Source organism: Phyllobates terribilis, unplaced genomic scaffold (genome assembly GCF_046119375.1).
Source record: "Phyllobates terribilis strain yellow unplaced genomic scaffold, ASM4611937v1 Scaffold_4__5_contigs__length_816908805, whole genome shotgun sequence".
NCBI classification, from domain to species: Eukaryota; Metazoa; Chordata; class Amphibia; order Anura; family Dendrobatidae; genus Phyllobates; species Phyllobates terribilis.
The window spans coordinates 647,618,945-647,637,641 of NW_027362764.1; positions in this window are offsets into that span (position 1 = coordinate 647,618,945).

An 18,697-nucleotide genomic window follows, 5' to 3' on the forward strand; every position below is an offset into this window, starting at 1 on the left:
GAGGTCCTAGCCTGCCCTGCCGCCAGCGTTTTATCAGAGCAGGTTTTTAGTACCCCTGGTGGAATTATAACTGATAAGCACATCCGCCTGTCAACTGAAAATGCTGACAGACTGACTCTTACAAAAATGAACAAGGGCTGGATTGGGCCAGACTTCTCAACACCACCGAATGATAGCAGCGTAACATAAACTCAAATCCAGTGTCTTTTCTTTGGAGGTGTATTCTCATGCACCTTTTCACACCCACACATGGGTATACACTTCCTGATTTTGGCTATTTGCTTTTGTCCTCCTCCTTCTCCTCATCCTCCACCACCATATCACCAGGGTGACCCAACACCCACATAATTTTTTTAAATGGTGTTTATGATGCCCGTGAAAATTTTTTTTTATACAGTGTGTTCATGTATACCCCCCAAGGGGTAAATGTTTGTCAGCCCATAAACTTAGTGCATGGGCATTATAAGTATAGGAGGCCCGCTCCTTTCTAATGGGAACATTTTTTTATGAGGCCCTCCTCCACGTCTCTTCCAAGGGTCATTGAAGTGCCTCCAAATTTTTGGCAGCCCTTGCATTCACTGCATAGGCCAACACTATGGGAGACTCTCTCCTTTCTAATGGGAATTTGTCGTTACTGTGGCGCTGCTCTATGTGTCTTTAAATTCTTAGTTGGGTTTTTCCTAAAATTGGTCAGTCGTTGGAATCACTGCATACCCTATAACTGTATAGCAGACCCTCTCCTTTCTAATGGGAACATGTCGTACCTTGTTACTGTGGCACTGCTCCGTGTGTCTTTAAATTCTTAGTGTTTTTTTTTCTAAAATTAGTCAGCCGTTGGACTCACTGCATACCCTATAACTGTATAGCAGACCCTCTCCTTTCTAATGGGAACATGTCGTACTTGTTACTGTGGGCCCTGCTCTGTGTGTCTTTAAATTCTTACTGGGTTTTTTCCTAAAATTGGTCAAACATTGGACTCACTGCATACCCTATAACTGTATAGCAGACCCTCTCCTTTCTAATGGGAACATGTCGTACCTTGTTACTGTGGCCCTGCTCTATGTGTCTTTAAATTCTTAGTGGGGTTTTTCCTAAATTTTGGCAGCCCTTGCAGTCACAGCAAGGGCATTACCACTATAGGAGACCCACTCCTTTATAATGGGAACATTTTTTTTTACTGAGACCCTCCTCTTTGTCTCTTCAAAGGGGTATTGGGATGCGTCCAAATTTTTGGCAGCCTTTGCAGTCACTGGATACGCAATAACAGTATAGGAGACCCACTTGTTAATAATGGGAACAACAAAGCATAGCCGGCTGATGGCTCTTTAACATTAGCTACTGCCGACTGCTGGCCTTTAAAGAATAGTAAGGGCCGTCTGATGTCCCTGAAAAATAGGCTTTATGACTTTCAGAGTCCCTCCATCGTAAATAGAAAAGAATGTGTCTGATGATGTGTCACACACCACATTGCCAGATAAGGTTGTAAAATATTAAAAATACATTTCCCGGTGAATGCATTTGTCTTAAAAAATAACGTAAAAAACCCAAAATAATAGGATCTTTCTTTAGTATAAAAATAGCTTCACCAATTTAACCTCAATCTAATCACATTGTTCAGCTCATGCACCTCTTCCTCCACCTCCGAAATGGTCACATTAGTCACAAGCTGACAGCATTGTAGCACTGCCTTGGCCAAGCAGCAACAGGCTTAGCTGAAGATAACATGCTTAATGCTTAATTGACAAACCGCCCAGCGCTGCAGAGTTGTTGAAAGCTGTAACACAGCAGCCTGATCTGTGGCTCTCACCGCTGAACATACAGCCAGGCATGGTCGTGTGTGACAATGGGTGGAACCGGGTGACGGAGAAATGACAGCCGGGGTAGATACGGTTTCCCTCTATGCCAGTCATTTCACCAAGCTAAAGAATATGACTATGGTGAAATGCAACTCCCACTGAGAAGCTGTTTCAGATTGAAAAACATTGTGCTCACCAGAGGATTTCATTCTGAGGGCTAAACTTTCTCACCCGCTCAAGAGCCCCATAGCAGCTGCAAAGTTAGCGCTATCATGAACTCTCCTGAGGTAGAAGCCAAGGCACACCAGAGGATTCTCTGGTGGGACCGTCCAACCCTGCCGAGAAGCAGTCCTGGCTAAGAAAAGTGTGTGGGAAGGTTCCCGGACACTCTATGGCTTCTTTTTTACTGAGGAGGAAACACACGCAAACATGGGGAGAACATACAAAGTCCTTGCAGATGTTGTCCTTGCTGGGATTTGAACCCAGGATCCCAGCGCTGCAAGGCTTCAGTGCTCAGCCTCAGGGGACCGGTTAGCCTCCGTTGGGAGGAACGAGCCTTTTCCCAGGAGAGAGCCCTAGGTCTAAAGCAGCCCCCGGCTGTTGCAGTTTTTGTTTACAAGTTAATGTGTGTTGACTTTTTCCTCTGAGGCTAACCACTGATCCAATGTGCTGCCGTTCACCCTCTAATATCTAACAGGCTGGAGAGACTTGCACCTACTCCCACTCTATCTTAGGCTCCTTTGTGAGAAAATGTATTTGGGCAGCCACTCAGTCTACCAAATAGAAGGAAATTGGGGATGGCTTTGCTACTGGTACTGGGGGCAGTGCTAATACCATGGCGTCGTACAATAGTTTGCTGGAAGTATTCCAGGCTGGTAGGAGGCAAGCAAATTCCCACAGAAAAGTACCAGCAGTAATGTTCAGGCCACATTTCAAGGGCAAGCAGCTTTAGAGGACTTTCTGGGAGAAAAGACATGCAGGGTAGATATGGTTTCCCTCTATGCCAGTCCTTTCCCCGAGCTAAATACAACTCTTAGCAAAAAAAGTTGTGGACTGGCTCCGTACCGTCCCTGGCCACATTCACCTGTCCACATGTTTGTGGTTAGGCGGTCCTTCCCAGTATGTGCACTTGGGAGGGCACGGGTAATGTTGTGGGACCTGTGCTTGTGGAAGGTGGAGGCGATACCAGGAAATATAGTGGCGGCTGGGGACAGAGTATGGACACCCAGCCGCCGCCGGCATGAGGTTGTGAAAAGCTTCCGCCTTCACGAGCTCAAAAGGCCATATTTCAAGTGCAAAGAGCTGCCCAGAAATCTGGCAGTTTAGTGTTGCGGCCTGTGGGTGGGTGGCTAGCTGCATACTTGCACTTGCATTCCAAGTAACAGAAAACTAAGCAGATGGTGGCCTCTATCATCATCATGGCCTCACCTCGTCACTATGAACTCTCCTGAAGGAGATGCCAGGGCCCACCAGAGGAGTCTCCGGTTCTATGGTGGGCCCATCCAACCCTGCCAAAAAGCAGCCCGGGCTAAGAAAAGTGTGGGGGAAGGTTCCCGGACACTCTATGGCTGCTTTTTTAATATGCATTCGCCATGCTTATGCATGTTATTTCTCAAAACGCATTACAGATCAAGCCCTTTATTTTACCCTGGGTAATGGGGGACTCGGAGTCGGGTCCTGTGATGGAGAGATGGGGTGCAGCCGTGGCCCGGATCCGACCCGTGCTCAGGGCCGTCACATTAAAAAGGATGGTGTGGGCTTGTCCGGGTTGAGTGGCTGATTTACGACTACGCCACCTGTGGCACCTGGTGAAGGCCACCAGCGCCGCTGCAGTCCGCTGAGGCATGGTGTTACGGTGGCCAAAGTTATTACTACTCCCTACAGGCGGAGCAAGGTCTCCGGGCAGAGGGACAGGATGGATGGGGGTAGTAGTAGAGGATAACAGGCGCCACGTCGTGCGGTGTAGCGCAGAATAAACAGCCTGGAGGCCATAGGGGTGAACTTCCAAGGCTTTACTCACTTTAGAGATGGCAGAAGGAAGGCGACTCCCTGCTCTCCGCGGAGTCCTGCGGTCACCAGGGACGGGGGTCCGACAACCTCCGAGTAAGTCAAGCATTCAGTTGGGACCCTACACCAGAGTGTTCCAGAACTACAGACCGAATTCTTTCCTGTCCATCTGTGTGCAAATAGGCCGGGACTCCTTCTGAGCTCCTCTCAGAACAAGGGCTTGGGTGGCAGCTCCGCTCCGTCCGATACCCGGTGGGATCCTCTGGGCCTACCGGGCTTTCCCGACCAGGACATGGAGTAGCAAGGTCGGGAGTCGGGGGCCGGTACCCCTCTTGCAGCCGGACTCCCTCTGAATATATCAGCATGGCGAGGACAGGTGGCGTACACCGCTCCGTCTGCATCCTGCCTGGGATCCATTTGCTGTGGAGCCACACTCTTAAGCTCCGGGCCTTCTTGGTCCTGGTCCTTGGCCGGGTTGAGACATTCCTGGTCTACAACCTGCCCCTCATCCCAAGGCCAGGGTACGAGGGCTGTGTCTCCATCCGATGGAGGCCCACACAGGATCTGCGCTCCGGGAGGGAGGTCACAGTTACACACAGTATTTGACAGCACAAAGACCCAAGACCAAAGATGGCTTTTTATTAAATATGAAATTTAAAGTGTAACTAACTTGTAAGTCCTCCACCCTCACCCACTAACTGGATCCCCTAACTCTTGGTTCCCCAGTCTCCCTGTAACCAGGGGAGCAGCACCTAGTGCATACTAGCCCCCTCTGGTGGAGAAATGTGGTGTTGGATGCAAAGGTTGGGTCACGACTATCACACTGTTCTTACCTCAGAGGAGGAACACCACACTCCATTAAAGAAGTGCAGCATCCTTGTGGCGGTCGAACCCTCAGGGGCGCCACACTTTCACCGAGCTAAATACAACTCTCAGCAAAAAAAGTTGTGGACTGGCTCCGTACCGTCCCTAGCCACATTCACCTGTCCACGTGTTTGTGGTTAGGCAGTCCTTCCCAGTAAGTGCACTGGGGAGGGCATGGGTAATGTTGTGGGACCCGTGCTTTTGGAAGGCGGAGGCGATACCGGGAAATATAGTGGCGGCTGGAGACTGAGTATGGACACCCTGCCACCGCCGGCATGAGGTTATGAAAAGCTTCTGCCTCCACGAGCCTAAAAGGCCACATTTCAAGTGCAAGCAACTGTCAAAAATTTGGCAGTATAGTATTGCAGCCTGTGGGTGGGTGGTTGACTGCCTGCATACTTGTACTTGCATTCCAAGGAATGGGGTAGGGACAACTGAACGCTGCAGTGGGACAAGGATGTGGACGGTGATTGTTGCAAGTCTGCAACGACGACAGGTGCATGGCAGGAGGCATCTTCGCATGCACCAAGGATCACTTATGATGGACACACTTTTTAGGCAGTGACCTGGGAGTCAGAGATGCTTCCAGAGGTCTTCCCCATGCTGTTCCCATGTCTTTTCAGCACTGTATGCATGTGTCTGATGGGCTTTTTGACTTTCAGAGTCCCTCCTTTATAAAAGAAACACAATGTGTCTGATGATATCTCACACACCACATGGCCAGATAAGGTTGTAAAATGTTAAGATGACATTTCCTGGTGAATGCATTTGTCTTGGTTGAAAGCAATTCAAAAGTGCAAAAATGCATCAAAAACGCTATGTGTGAACATAGCCCAAGTTGTGGAGGAGTATTTTTGTTTTAGGTTATTTATTTTGCCTTATATACAAGTCATTACCCTGGAAAGGATGTTCCTTAACATATTTCCCAGGAAAATCCATTTTGGTTTAGTTTTTGTATGTTTTATTGTGAGTCCGTAAAAGTGGCGTAATACTCTGACCACGTTGCTGACAGCAGTGATCTGGGAGTCAGAGATGCTTTCAAGGGTCTTCCCCATGCTGTTCCCATGTCATTTGAGCACTGTTTCCATCGATTTGGGCAACTTTTAGGCCCTCTGCAGACCGCAGAGGGCCTAGCAACCAAGTATTCCAATTTGCTTGACCCGGGGAACGAGTACCCGAGCATTTTAGTGCTCGCTTATAGTGTTGAGCCACCCCCGTAGTGTTCGAGTTCGGTTCGGTTCGTCGAACACCCTTGTGTTCGCCGAACTGTTCGTCGAACACCTTCGAACACCGTTAAAACCAATGGCAGGCAAACAAAAACACATAGAAGCACATAGAAAACACCTTCAAAGGTGTCCAAAAGCTGACAAACTGCTCAGAAGAGATAACTAACACATGGAAAAGTGACAAGTACATATAGTCATGCGAAAAGAAAAGAGGTGGAGGAGTAAAAGGAGGGGGAGACACAGATATAGGCATGTCATGCCCTTCTAAAATCCAAAAAGTGAGAAGCCGACACGGCCAGTCCGTTCCTGCCCGTGCCTCCTCCGTGTCGCCGGGTTGTGCCCTGATGGCCAGCCCCCCTCTCCCAATACTGGTGCCTGTCCGCTGGTGGGTCGAGCCCCCCTGCGGTGGGGGGGGGTAACATCTGCAGAAGAAAGACCATCTTCCAGCCAAACTAACATGTCGACTTCTTTTCGTGGACAATGTGATACGATCCCTTTGTTACGGACACGCCCATCGCTACAAATTCCAGATGAGGCACAAAAACAGCAGGTGCTTCAGCGGATATCAAGTGCTCCTTCAAGTGGGCTCTCCTCCACCTCAATTTCAACATCACAAATACTCCAGTCCTCAGAGGTGTCACCCCAATCGCACTTGCTTCCTCACAGCTCCCAAGTCTCCAGCTGCCCGTCTGAGTATGGGGTAACACAGATGGTTGAGTCTGCAGAGCTGTTTACTCATACTATAGCCTGGGAAATGGAGGTCTGCTCCAGAGCTTCTGTTAATCCAGGTGAGGAAATGATCTGCACTAATGCCCAGAATCTTTATAAGTCGGATCCAGGACCAGATGAAGAAGGTTCTGAGCATAATGTAGACCCTCGTTCCCAAACTGTAACTCCTGTTGGTGGAGACAATGATGAAGACGATGATGAGACTCAAATACCTGATTGGAGCGACAACTTGACTTTTTGGTCAGGGCAGGAAGAGGTTGGCTTTGAGGACGACGGGTGTGATAACACACAGGGTGATGATGACAAGGTTGGAGATCCCACTTACTGTCAACCCACAGTCAGCCAAGAGATGAGGTCAGCAGAGGAGGTGGAGGAAGATGCTAGTGACGACGAGGTCAGGTTGCGCCTTCCTGGACAGAGACGTAGTACTGGAAGCACGTCAACAACTGCATCCTCAAACACAACTCTGCCTCTCACCACAAGTCATGGTGGCTCTTCAGGTCGCATGGGTGCTAAGCCTTGCATAGCCTGGGCATTTTTTCAGATCGATAAAGATGACCCAACTCGTGTTATCTGTAACATTTGTCAGCAAAAGCTAAGTAGAGGCCAAAAAATACATAGTTTGAGTACTTCATGCATGAACCGGCACATGGACATGAAGCATAAGTTGGAGTGGGAAGCTCAGTGTGCTACAATGCGGCCTAGCCAGCCGGGCCAACCACCGTCTGCCATATCTTGTGCATCCGCGGCCTCTTCATCCTCTGTGACTGGGGGGACAGCAGTCACACCTGTTTTGGGGCGCAGACCTGCCACCTCTTTACCCGCAACAGCCAGCGTGATTGGCAGGTCATCATTTTCTTTGGAGGTGGTAACAGCAGCTGGTGTTGAGCGCTGTCCGGCATCAATAGCACCACCTTTGGATCAAGGCAACCTAACATGTCCGCCTGCATCTTCCTCACAGACCGGCAGTTTGCCGGGGACACCCTTATCAACCCCGTCTAAGCACAATAGCCAGCCCTCGGTCCCTCAGATGTGGACAAGTAAAAGACCATTTCCTCCTAGCCATGAGAAAGCTAAGAGGTTGAATTTCACCATCTGCAAGCTCTTGGCTACAGAAATGCTGCCTTTCCGCCTGGTGGACACAGAGGATTTTCGAGACCTTATGTCCGTCGCAGTGCCCCAGTACCAGATGCCCAGTCGGCACTACTTCTCAAAGAAAGGTGTGCCTGCGCTCCACCAGCATGTCGCACACAACATCACCGCTTCTTTGAGAAACTCTGTGTGTGACAGGGTGCATTTCACCACAGACACTTGGACGAGTAGGCATGGACAGGGGCGTTACATGTCGCTGACTGGGCACTGGGTAACTATGGTGACAGCAGGACAAGGGGCTGCTGTCCAAGTCTTGCCGTCCCCACGAGTTGTGCGTCAATCCTCTTTATGTCAAAGTTCCTCCACTGCTTCTGCCTCCTCAACCTCCTCTCGGTCTTCCACCTGCACCCAAAGCCTGTCTGGTCATGCCACAAGCTTTCTAACTGCGCAGAAGGGATCCTGCACACCTCCTTACTATGCTGGCAGTAGGGCTCAACGTCATCAGGCGGTTTTTACATTGAAATGTCTGGGAAATGTGAGTCACACAGCTGAGGAATTGTGGTCAGCTCTGGAGAACCAATTTCATGAATGGTTGTCTCCACTGGACCTGAAACCAGGGAAGGCCGTGTGCGACAATGCTGCAAACCTGGGTGCGGCCCTTCGCCGGGGCAATGTCACACACGTGCCTTGTATGGCTCACATGTTGAACCTGGTTGTCCAGCAATTTTTAGCCCACTATCCCAGACTAGATGGCCTTCTGCAGAGGGCACGGTCGCTGTGTGCTCACTTCCGCCGTTCGCATTCCGCAGCTCAGCGACTTACATCTCTACAGAAGTCGTTGGGCCTGCCACTTCACCGGCTAAAATGCGATGTGCCTACCCGGTGGAATTCAACTCTGCACATGTTGCAGCGACTGTGGCAGCACCGACAAGCCCTGGTGCAATACGTTCTGACGTATAGCCTGGGCCAACGAGATTCAGAGGTGGGGCAAATCACGCTGGAGGAGTGGTCTCAGATCAGGGACCTATGCACCCTTCTGCACAGTTTTGAAATGGCGACGAAGATGTTTAGTGCTGACGATGCCATAATCAGCATGACTATTCCGGTGATTTACATGCTGGAGCACATGTTAAACAGAATTCGGAGTCAGGTGGTGGCACAAGAGGAGGTGGAGGAAGTAGAGGAGGAGGAGTTGTATGCGGAAGGGCTAACATCTGCAAGGTCCAGACGGTCGGCAGCACCAAGGCGGCAGGCATGTGAGGGTGGGGGAGATGGTTTTACCAGGGCGCATGGTAGCAGCCAAACTAGTGAGGAAGGTGCAGGAGCCCAGGAAGAAGTGGAGGACGAACTGATGGAAGACTCATCAGATGAGGGAGACCTTGATCACATTTCTGTTGTGCGAGGTTGGGGGGAGAGGACAGAGGAAGGAAGCATGATTGTTACCTCGCCACCAACACAACAGGGACTTGGTGCTCCTGGATGCGCAACACACATGAGTGCCTTCTTGCTGCACTACCTGCAACATGACCCTCGAATTGTGAGAATTAGAAATAATCCTGACTACTGGGTTGCCACACTGTTAGATCCCCGGTACAAAAGTAAATTTGCAGAAATTATTCCTGCCATAGAAAGGGATGCACGCATGCAGGAGTATCAGCAGAGACTGTTGCAGAATCTTACATGTGCTTTTCCACAAAATACCAGTGGTGCACGTAGTGAATCTCACAGTTCCAACTTGCCAACCGTGGGACCGTCAAGTGTTCAGCACTCAAACCGTAACAGAACCACAGTATCTGGTGGTAACATCAATTTTGCGGAATCATTTCACCACTTTTTTAGCCCATCCTTTGCAAGGCCACAGGAGACAAGAAGTCTGACACATAGTCAACGCCTAGAGACGATGGTACAGGAGTATCTCCAAGTAAACATTGAAGCCACGACTGTGTCACTGGACCCTTGCTCTTTTTGGGCTTCCAATCTGGATAAATGGCCGGAGCTAGCCACTTACGCCTTGGAGATCTTGTCATGCCCCGCAGCCAGCGTTCTGTCTGAACGTGTGTTCAGCGCTGCTGGTGGTGTGCTGACAGATAAGCGCAAGCGGCTCTCCACTGATAATGTAGACAGACTCACGTTCATAAAGATGAACAAATCATGGATCCGAAACGACTTTTCTACCCCTGTGTCATCCTGGGGAGAGTAAAAGCTTGATGATTGTTTAAAATCACCCTACCAACCGTTTTAAGCTTTCAAATTACTAATCATGTTTATCTGTATCTTGACTGGAAAATAATTTGGGCTTTGTAGCAGTGTGCAGCACTGATCCTATTAGGCCATCTATAATAAGCTCCACCAGATTTAAAATTAAAAATAATTTTTAGCTGCATCTAGCCCGGAAAATAATTTTGGGGCTCCGAGATGCGCAAGACACATAAGTGCCTTCTTGCTGCACTACCTGCAGCATGACCCTCATATTGTCAGAATTCGAAGTAATCATGACTACTGGGTTGCCACACTCTTAGATCCTCCAAACTTTTCGATCAACCTTTTCATTTTAATAAAGACCAAAAAAATGGTCATTTTTGAAATTATAAGCATTAGCAGGTTGTTAGAAACTGAAATCAAACAGTTTTCAACTCAAAACTTTATTCTAGGTGATGTTACATTTTCACATAGGACCCCTTGTTCGAAAGGAGCTTCTGAACTCTCTCGTCCATTGAATTTGTCAGGTTTTGGATGGTTTCTGCTTCAATTGTTTTGCATGAGGACAGAATACCCTCCCAGAGCTGTTGCTTAGATGTGAACTGCCTCCCACCATCATAGACACTCCTTTTAATGATGCTCCAAAGGTTCTGAATGGGGTAGAGGTCAGGGGAGCATTAGGGTCACACCATAAGTTTGTCCCCTTTTATGCCCATATCAGCCAGAGATGCAGATGTTTTATGTGCAGCATGAGATGGTGCATTATCATGCAGAAAAATGATCTTGCTGTGAAATACACGGTTCTTCTTCTTGAACCATGGCAGGAAGTGCTGTTTGAGAAAATCCACATACATTATGGAGTTCATCTTTAGCACCTTCAGGGATCCTAAAGGGGCCGACAATCTCTCTCCCCATGATTCCAGCCCAAAACATTACTCCACCTCCTCCTTGTTGGCGCTGTAGCCGTGTTTGCGTGGGGTGTCCATCAACCAGCCATCCTCCACTCCATCCATCTGGACCATCGAGCGCTGCACGGCACTCATCCGTGAACAAAACAGTTTTGAAATCAGTCTTCATGTAATGTTTGGCCCACTGGAGCCGTTTCTGCTTGTGTGAAGTGGATAGAGGAGGTCGACAGGATGGCGTATGCACAGCTGCAAACCTCTGAAGGACCCTGCATCTTGTTGTTCGGGGGACGTTGGAGGCACAAGCAGCTTCAAAAACTTGTCTGCTGCTATGACAAGGCTTTTTTGCCGCTGCTCTTTCAACCTGACGTAATTGCCTGTAGGAAAGAGTCCTCAATTTGCCCTTATCAGCACCACACGTGTGTACTGTGAATCAGCTACATACTTCTTGATTGCCAAGACACTTCATCCTGATCATCGCACAATGTTGATTGTAGTCATGCCTTGACCTAAACACTCCACAATTTGTTGCTTCTCAGCAGCCGACACATCCTTTTAGTTTCCCATTTTGGCAGAAAATGTAGGCTGCTGAATAATGTGAGAGAGCCTTCTTAAGTAGTCTTGCCTTTCATTGGACACACCTGCCAAACTAATTAGCACTGGTGTCTGCAATTGCTTACAGTGATATAAAGAGCCCTGACACACATCACCATCAATGAGTTTAACTGACAAACAAACAAATTCTTCCCTTATCACTCCTAAACACTTTTTGCATAATAATTTGGAACACAGTGTACATGTGCTTTTCCACAAAACACCAGTGGTTCACGTAGTGAATCTTACAGTTCTAACTTGCCAACCGTGGTCTGTATGGAGTTGTTCAATAAAGGGCCCAAAATTAAGATAACATAGATGGGAGAGGTCTCTATGAATAGGAATTCCTAAGTATTTGATACCCTGTGAGGGCCAGGCAAAGGGAAAGTTGGACTGGATGGAATCCTATATGGATTTGGGGAGGGAGACATCGAGGGCCTCAGACTTCGCTGCATTGATTTTAAAATTTGACCATGTAACAAAGTGATCTATTTCAGCCATAACAGCATGGATGGATATATGTGATTGAGTGATATATACTAGGACATCATCAGCAAATAGAGAGCACTTGTACTCGGTGCCTCCCACCTCAATCCACCTAATATTGGGGTTATGGCGAATTGATGAGAGCAGGTGCTCCGTCACTAGGATGTATAAGAGAGGGTACAGAGAACATCCCTGCCTTGTCCCACTGGTGATTGTGAAAGGTGATGAAAATGTTCTGACGCGCCCCCTGCGCCTTGGGACACCCGGAGCCGGACCCTTTTTGGTGGATGCTGGTGGTTGTAGTCTCCGTGGCGGCAACCTGGTTCCGTGGCTCAGGGCGGTCAAACCAGTGGCGGAACTATTTATGTGGTTTTGATGTTTAAATGTCCGACTACGCCACCCGTGGATTGCGGTCAGAGTGAACCGCCGCTCCAGGGCAGACCGCTGAGGCTGGTGTTGTGGGTGCAGCAGAGCGTAGCATAACTCCCCACGGGAGGAGTATAGCCTCAGGGCAGTGTATGCGGAGGATGGGGGTGATGGTGCAGGGCAGCAGCAGTAATGACACGGAGTCAGTGATGCAGTCCAGGGCCTTTACTCACAGTTCTTATTATCCAGACCACGTCTGCAGGTAACGGCTGCCCACGTCGTACTGTGCTCACCAGGTGAGGGGCTCAGACAACTCCCAGATAACTTTGGAGTGCTTCACAGGACCCCCTTTGTGTGTCCTTTGTCTGGCCTTTCTTACCAACACTTCTGTCCGGCTGCCTCGGGCCTCCTCTTGGTAAACTTGGCGCCAGTTTCCCTGACCCTATGTGGTGCCTTCCTAGCGGGTGGAGCAAGGGGCTGCGCCACATAAAATGTCAGAGCCTCCGGTTTCTAGCTGAGGGTCGTTTCCTGCCTCCACTAGTTTCGGGGACCGGTCTCCCCCTTTGGCCTGACCCCTCCACGCAGGTGGATTCGGGCGTGCGGTGGCGACTCGCCCGTCCGCACCCCTGAGATCCCTTCGTTCCTCGTTCCTGGAGCCTTCTCCGCTCCTCTTCCTTCCTTCTCCCTCTTCCAGGCCTGGGCCTCTGTTACTAGGCCCGCCTCCGGAGCAGAGCTCATGCAGAGCCCCTGCTCCCTGCCACTTCTGCTCAGACTTCTCTGCACTGAACTAAGATGGTGCCCACCTTTTATACTCCCTTCTCAATGCACCCAGGAACTGCTTCCTCCCTGCTCCTGCACTACAGGGTTCCCCTTCCTCAGTGTTCCCTCCCCCCACTCCAGCCAGGGACAGGGACTGTCGTGCCCATCTCAGGGGCATATTGGTCGCCCTGCCCCACGGCAATGTGGTGTAATGCATGCAGGTGCCGGGTCCTGATCCACACTACATCCTTACCTGAGAGTGAGATATCACACCTCTGGGTGAGGTGCAATACCTCTGTAGCAACCGAGCCCTCAGGGTGCTACAGTTCCATTTATCTTCAGCCTAGGTGACGTATTGCGATACAGGGCCGTGATTTTGGCTATAAAAGGGTCCCCTAGACCCCTACCCCAAGCTTTTTAAGAGAATCATATATGGCGTGCCAGGAGACTCTATGGAATGCTTTCTCAGCATCCAACGAGAGTATCTAATTACAAATTTTTAACTGCATCTAGCCCAGGAAATACTTTGTGCCTAGTAGCAGGGTCTGCTAGTCAGCGGATTATCCCAGCTGTTAAGCAAGCTACACCACCTGTAGTTTGGACACTTCATTTTTCAAAGGAAATGCTTCGGGACCACGGGATACTCAGTGAAGAGCATCAGGAGGCACCCCAAGGCATAGGGGCTGGGACTGGCAGTAGGATGCCTTGCGGTGGACAGCCGAGCTCGATCCTTATAAAAGCTTTTTAACTGCAGTAGCTTTAGTGGACGCTACTGGAGCTGGAATTACGCGGCTGCTGGCATGAGACTTGCCCTCCAATAGATCCTTGTAAATGGATTTAAAGTGTATTCATTCAAATTAGAGAGACAATTTAAATTAAAAAGCTTAGAGCTGCCTCCACCACAGGGGGGCTCGCTCGACCCACCAGCGGACAGGCACCAGTATTGGGAGAGGGGGGCTGGCCATCAGGGTTCACCGCGGCTCTGGCACAAACCCGGCAACACGGAGGTGGCACGGGCAGGAGCGGACTGGCCGTGTCGGCTTCTCACTTTTTGGATTTTAGAAGGGCATGACATGCCTATATCTGTGTCTCCCCCTCCTTTTACTCCTCCACCTCTTTTATTTTCGCATGACTATATGTACTTGTCACTTTTCCATGTGTTAGTTATGTCTTCTGAGCAGTTTGTCAGCTTTTGGACACCTTTGAAGGTGTTTTCTATGTGTTTCTATGTGTTTTTGTTTGCCTGCCATTGGTTTTAACGGTGTTCGAAGGTGTTCGACGAACAGTTCGACGAACAGTTCGGCGAACACACGGGTGTTCGACGAACCGAACCAAACTCGAACACTACGGGGGTGGCTCAACACTATTTGCCACATGATCTAGCATTTCCCAGATGGGAGGCTTCGGATTCGGCTGCTCCATTCAGCCCTGATTTCAACGCCATTGCTGGTATAAATGTGGAGGTGGAAGATTTTGGACCAATTAATTTTTTTCATTTGTTTTTTTACAGACAGCTTGCTAGAGCATATTGTCATGCAAACAAATTTATGCGCATCCCAATTCATAAGCCAGAATCCCCGATGTTACTATGCTAGGGCAAATTTATGGACACCAACTAATGTCCCGGAAATAAAAAAAATTTTAGGACTTACATTTGCCATGGGGCTTGTTAAAAAACCGAGCATTCGATCCTACTGGCCCAACCACCCTGTTCAAGCCACCCCTATGTTTTCAATCGTTCTTACTAGAACCCGTTATGAAATGCTCATGCGGTTTTGGCATTTTCACGACAATAGTCAATGCCTGCCCAGAAATGCCCCAGAACATGACAGGTTATATAAAGACCCATCATTGAAAATTTGTCAGAAAAATTCTTAAGGCTCTACACCCCAACACAAAATATTTCTATAGATGAGTCCCTTGTAAAATTCAAAGGAAGACTGCACCTCAAGCAATTTATCCCATCTAAAAGGGCAAGGTTTGGAATAAAGCTCTATAAAATGTGCGAAAGTTCAACTGGATACACATCCGCTTTTCGCATGTATGAGGGGAAAGATAGTCCACTAAACCCACCAGGATGCCCTACTTATCTGGGGACATCTGGAAAAATTGTTTGGGAGCTGATAAGACCATTTTTTCAAAGAGGCTACAATCTATATGTGGACAATTATTACACCAGCATACCCCTATTTAAAAGTCTAGTTGAACACAACATTGGAGCTTGTGGGACCATTCGTAAAAACCGTCAGGGGTTTCCACAACCATTGGTCAACCAAAAGTTTCAAAAGGGGCAGCCAGGGGCTGTACGCAACAGAGAGCTGCTTGCCCTGAAGTATAGGGATAAGAGGGATATTTTTGTCCTCAGCTCGATCCACACAGATGCCACAAGGGCCACTGTAGAACTAGGATCCACCACTCCGAAACAAAAACCTGTGTCAGTCATTGACTACAACAAACACATGGGGGGTGTGGACCTTGCAGACCAGGTTCTACAGCCATACTAGGTATCAAGAAAGTCCTATACCTGGTAGAAAAAGTTGGTTATTTATTTGTTTCAGGTGGCCACATACAATTCTTTTGTGTTGTACAAAAAAGCAGGAAATTCAGATCCTTTTCTTGATTATCAAGAAAAGGTAATTGAAAATCTTGTTTTTCAAAGTGTTAGCCCCGCTCATCCATTAGAATCTGAGGATGTGAAAAGACTCACTGAGCGACATTTTATTGCACTTATTCCAGCAACGGAAACAAGAAGGAACCCCCAGAAAAGATGTCGTGTATGTACTAAGAGAGGAATAAGGCGTGATACCCGCTACTATTGCCCACAATGCCCATCATTGCCAGCCTTATGTGTCACTGACTGCTTTAAAATCTTCCACAAAGAACCACATTTTTAAACTGTAAAAATGTATCCCAATTTGTCATTCAAACATTTGGTTCATTTAGTGAATGACACATTCGAATAGAGCTCACTTAATTTCCAGGGGTGGGGGGGGGGTTCTCCAGAATCTAAACCTTCCATTGCGTGCTTGTTTCTGGAAATCATCCATTGAGTTAAAATGGTCACTAAACCCATAGATGAATTCCCAGAGGGGTGTCATTTCCAAAATGGGGTCACTTCAGGGGGGATTCTTTAGCTCTGGTACTTAGCGCCTCTGAAAAGTGCCAGAACACCAGAATCCCCCCTGAAGTGACCCCATTTTGGAAATGACACCTCTCTGGGAATTCATCTATGGGTTTAGTGACCATTTACCTATCTACTTATTTTCCCACCACTAGATTAATTTATACAGAGGAGTAGATTGTAAAATTCGGTCACTTGTTGGGGGTTTCCTCAGTTTAGGCACCTCCGGGGCTCTCCAAATGCAACATGGCGTCCGCTATCGATTCCAGCCAAATTTCCATTCCAAAAGTCAAATGGCGCTCCTTACCTTCCGAGCCATGCCGTGCACCCAAACAGTGGTTTTGCACCACATATGGGGTATCAGCGTGCTCAGGAGAAATTGCACAACACATTTTGTGGTCCATTTTTTCTGGCTGCCCTTGTGAAAATTAAAAATTTGAGGCTAAAGTAGCAGTTTTGTGTTAAAAATGTGTTTTTTTATTTTCACACTTCAACATTATAAAATTCTGTGAAGCCCCTGGGGGTTCAAGGTGAACACCACACATCTTGATAAGTTCCTTGAGGGGTCTAGTTTCCAAAATGGGGTCATTTGTTGGGGGTTTCCTCTGTTTAGGCACCTCAGGGGCTCTCCAAATGCAACATGGCGTCCGCTATCGATTCCAGCCAAATTTCCATTCCAAAAGTTAAATGGCGCTCCTTACCTTCCGAGCCATGCCGTGCGCCCAAACAGTGGTTTTGCACCACATATGGGGTATCAGCGTTCTCAGGAGAAATTGCACAACACATTTTGGGGTCCATTTTTTCTGGCTGCCCTTGTGAAAATTAAAAATTTGAGGTTAAAATAGCAGTTTTGTGAAAAAAAGTTAAATGTTCATTGTTTTCTTCCACATTCCAAAAATTCCCGTGAAGCACCTGAAGGGCAAATAAACTTCTTGAATGTGGTTTTGAGCACCTTGAGGGGTGCAGTTTTTAGAATGGTATCACTTTTGGGTATTTTCTGTCATAAAGGCACCTCAAAGTCACTTCAAATAAGATGTGGTCCCTAAAAAAATGTGTTTGTAAATTTTGTTGTAAAAATGAGAAATCGCTGGTCAAATTTTAACCCTTATAGCTTCCTAACAAAAAAAAATTTTGGTTCCAAAATTGTGCTGATGTGAAGTAGACATGTGGGAAATGTTATTTATTAACTATTTTGTGTGACATATCTCTCTGATTTAAGGGCATGAAAATTCAAAGTTTGAAAATTGCAAAATTTTCAAAAGTTTTGTGAAATTTCTGATTTTTTCACAAATAAACACAAGTGATATCAAGGAAATTTTACCACTATCATGAAGTACAATATGTCACGAAAAAACATTCTCAGAATCAGGGGAATCCGTTGAAGCGTTCCAGAGTAATTACCTCATAAAATGACAGTGGTCAGAATTGAAAAAATTGGCCCGGTCACGAAGGCAAAAACAGGCTCTGGTGCGAAGTGGTTAATGATATGGATGTCTTCAGTACTCTGACTCCAATTTCAGTCTGAGTTGGATGTATATGGGAAGGTAGGAGCCTGCTATAATTAAAACCACCTGAAGCTTAGGGGTAGAGTGCTCAGTCAGAAAGCCTATGTATACAAATATAAAAAGACTGATCGTCACTTCCAAAACAGAAAACTGGTGTGTACAGGTGCTTACTAAGAGTAGCCATCTCCAGTTGTTTGACTCTTAAAGTATGTTTGAATCTTTCTTTCTCAAGAGGAGGACCTCCCCTTGAGAAAGCAAGATTCAAACATGCCAAACGCGCATCGGGGACCTTGTTAGCAGTTCTTGATGATAGCCTGAGTTTCTTCTTATGTATAGATAAGATGCGTCCTTACTAATAGTATGCCAATTATGCCCATTTGGGTTGAGATACTTCATAAATACGCTGCTTTTGGGTTGCTCCTATCTACAAGTATATGTTCTAATACTTGCTTCTAATTACTTGCTGCTTTGATATCTCATGGTCGTTATTCGTTTTCCTGTATTTTCTATACATTTTTAATTAATTAAGACTTTATGAATTAAAATGTACTATTTAAACCACTTATACGCCGCATTCTCCTGTTTCTAAAAGATTTGTATTTCTGTATGACAAAAATCCATCTGTTCCTCTTGCTTACGCAGCAAGTCTAAAAGAAACATATGAAAATATGCCCCTATTGCTGTCAAAATTCCATTACGAAAGCTATGAGTGGAATATCTGTGGTGATCTGAAGATAATGGCCTTGGTGCTTGGGTTGCAGCTTGGCTATATAAAGGTTTGTTGCTTTCTCTGCGAATGAGACAGCAGAGACCACAAAAACCATTTCACAAAAAAACAGTGGCCACCAAGAAACAGTTTGACTCCTGGAAGAAATAATGTCCTGTATCAACCGCTGGTAGCTCCAGAAAAAGTTTTCTTTTTGCTACTCCACATAAAACTTGGGCTGATGAAGGTGATGGCTCATGATGGCAAGTGTTTTTCATACCTCAGAAACAAGTTTCCACACATCGGTGGAGCCAATATTGAGGAAGGAATCTTTATTCGGCC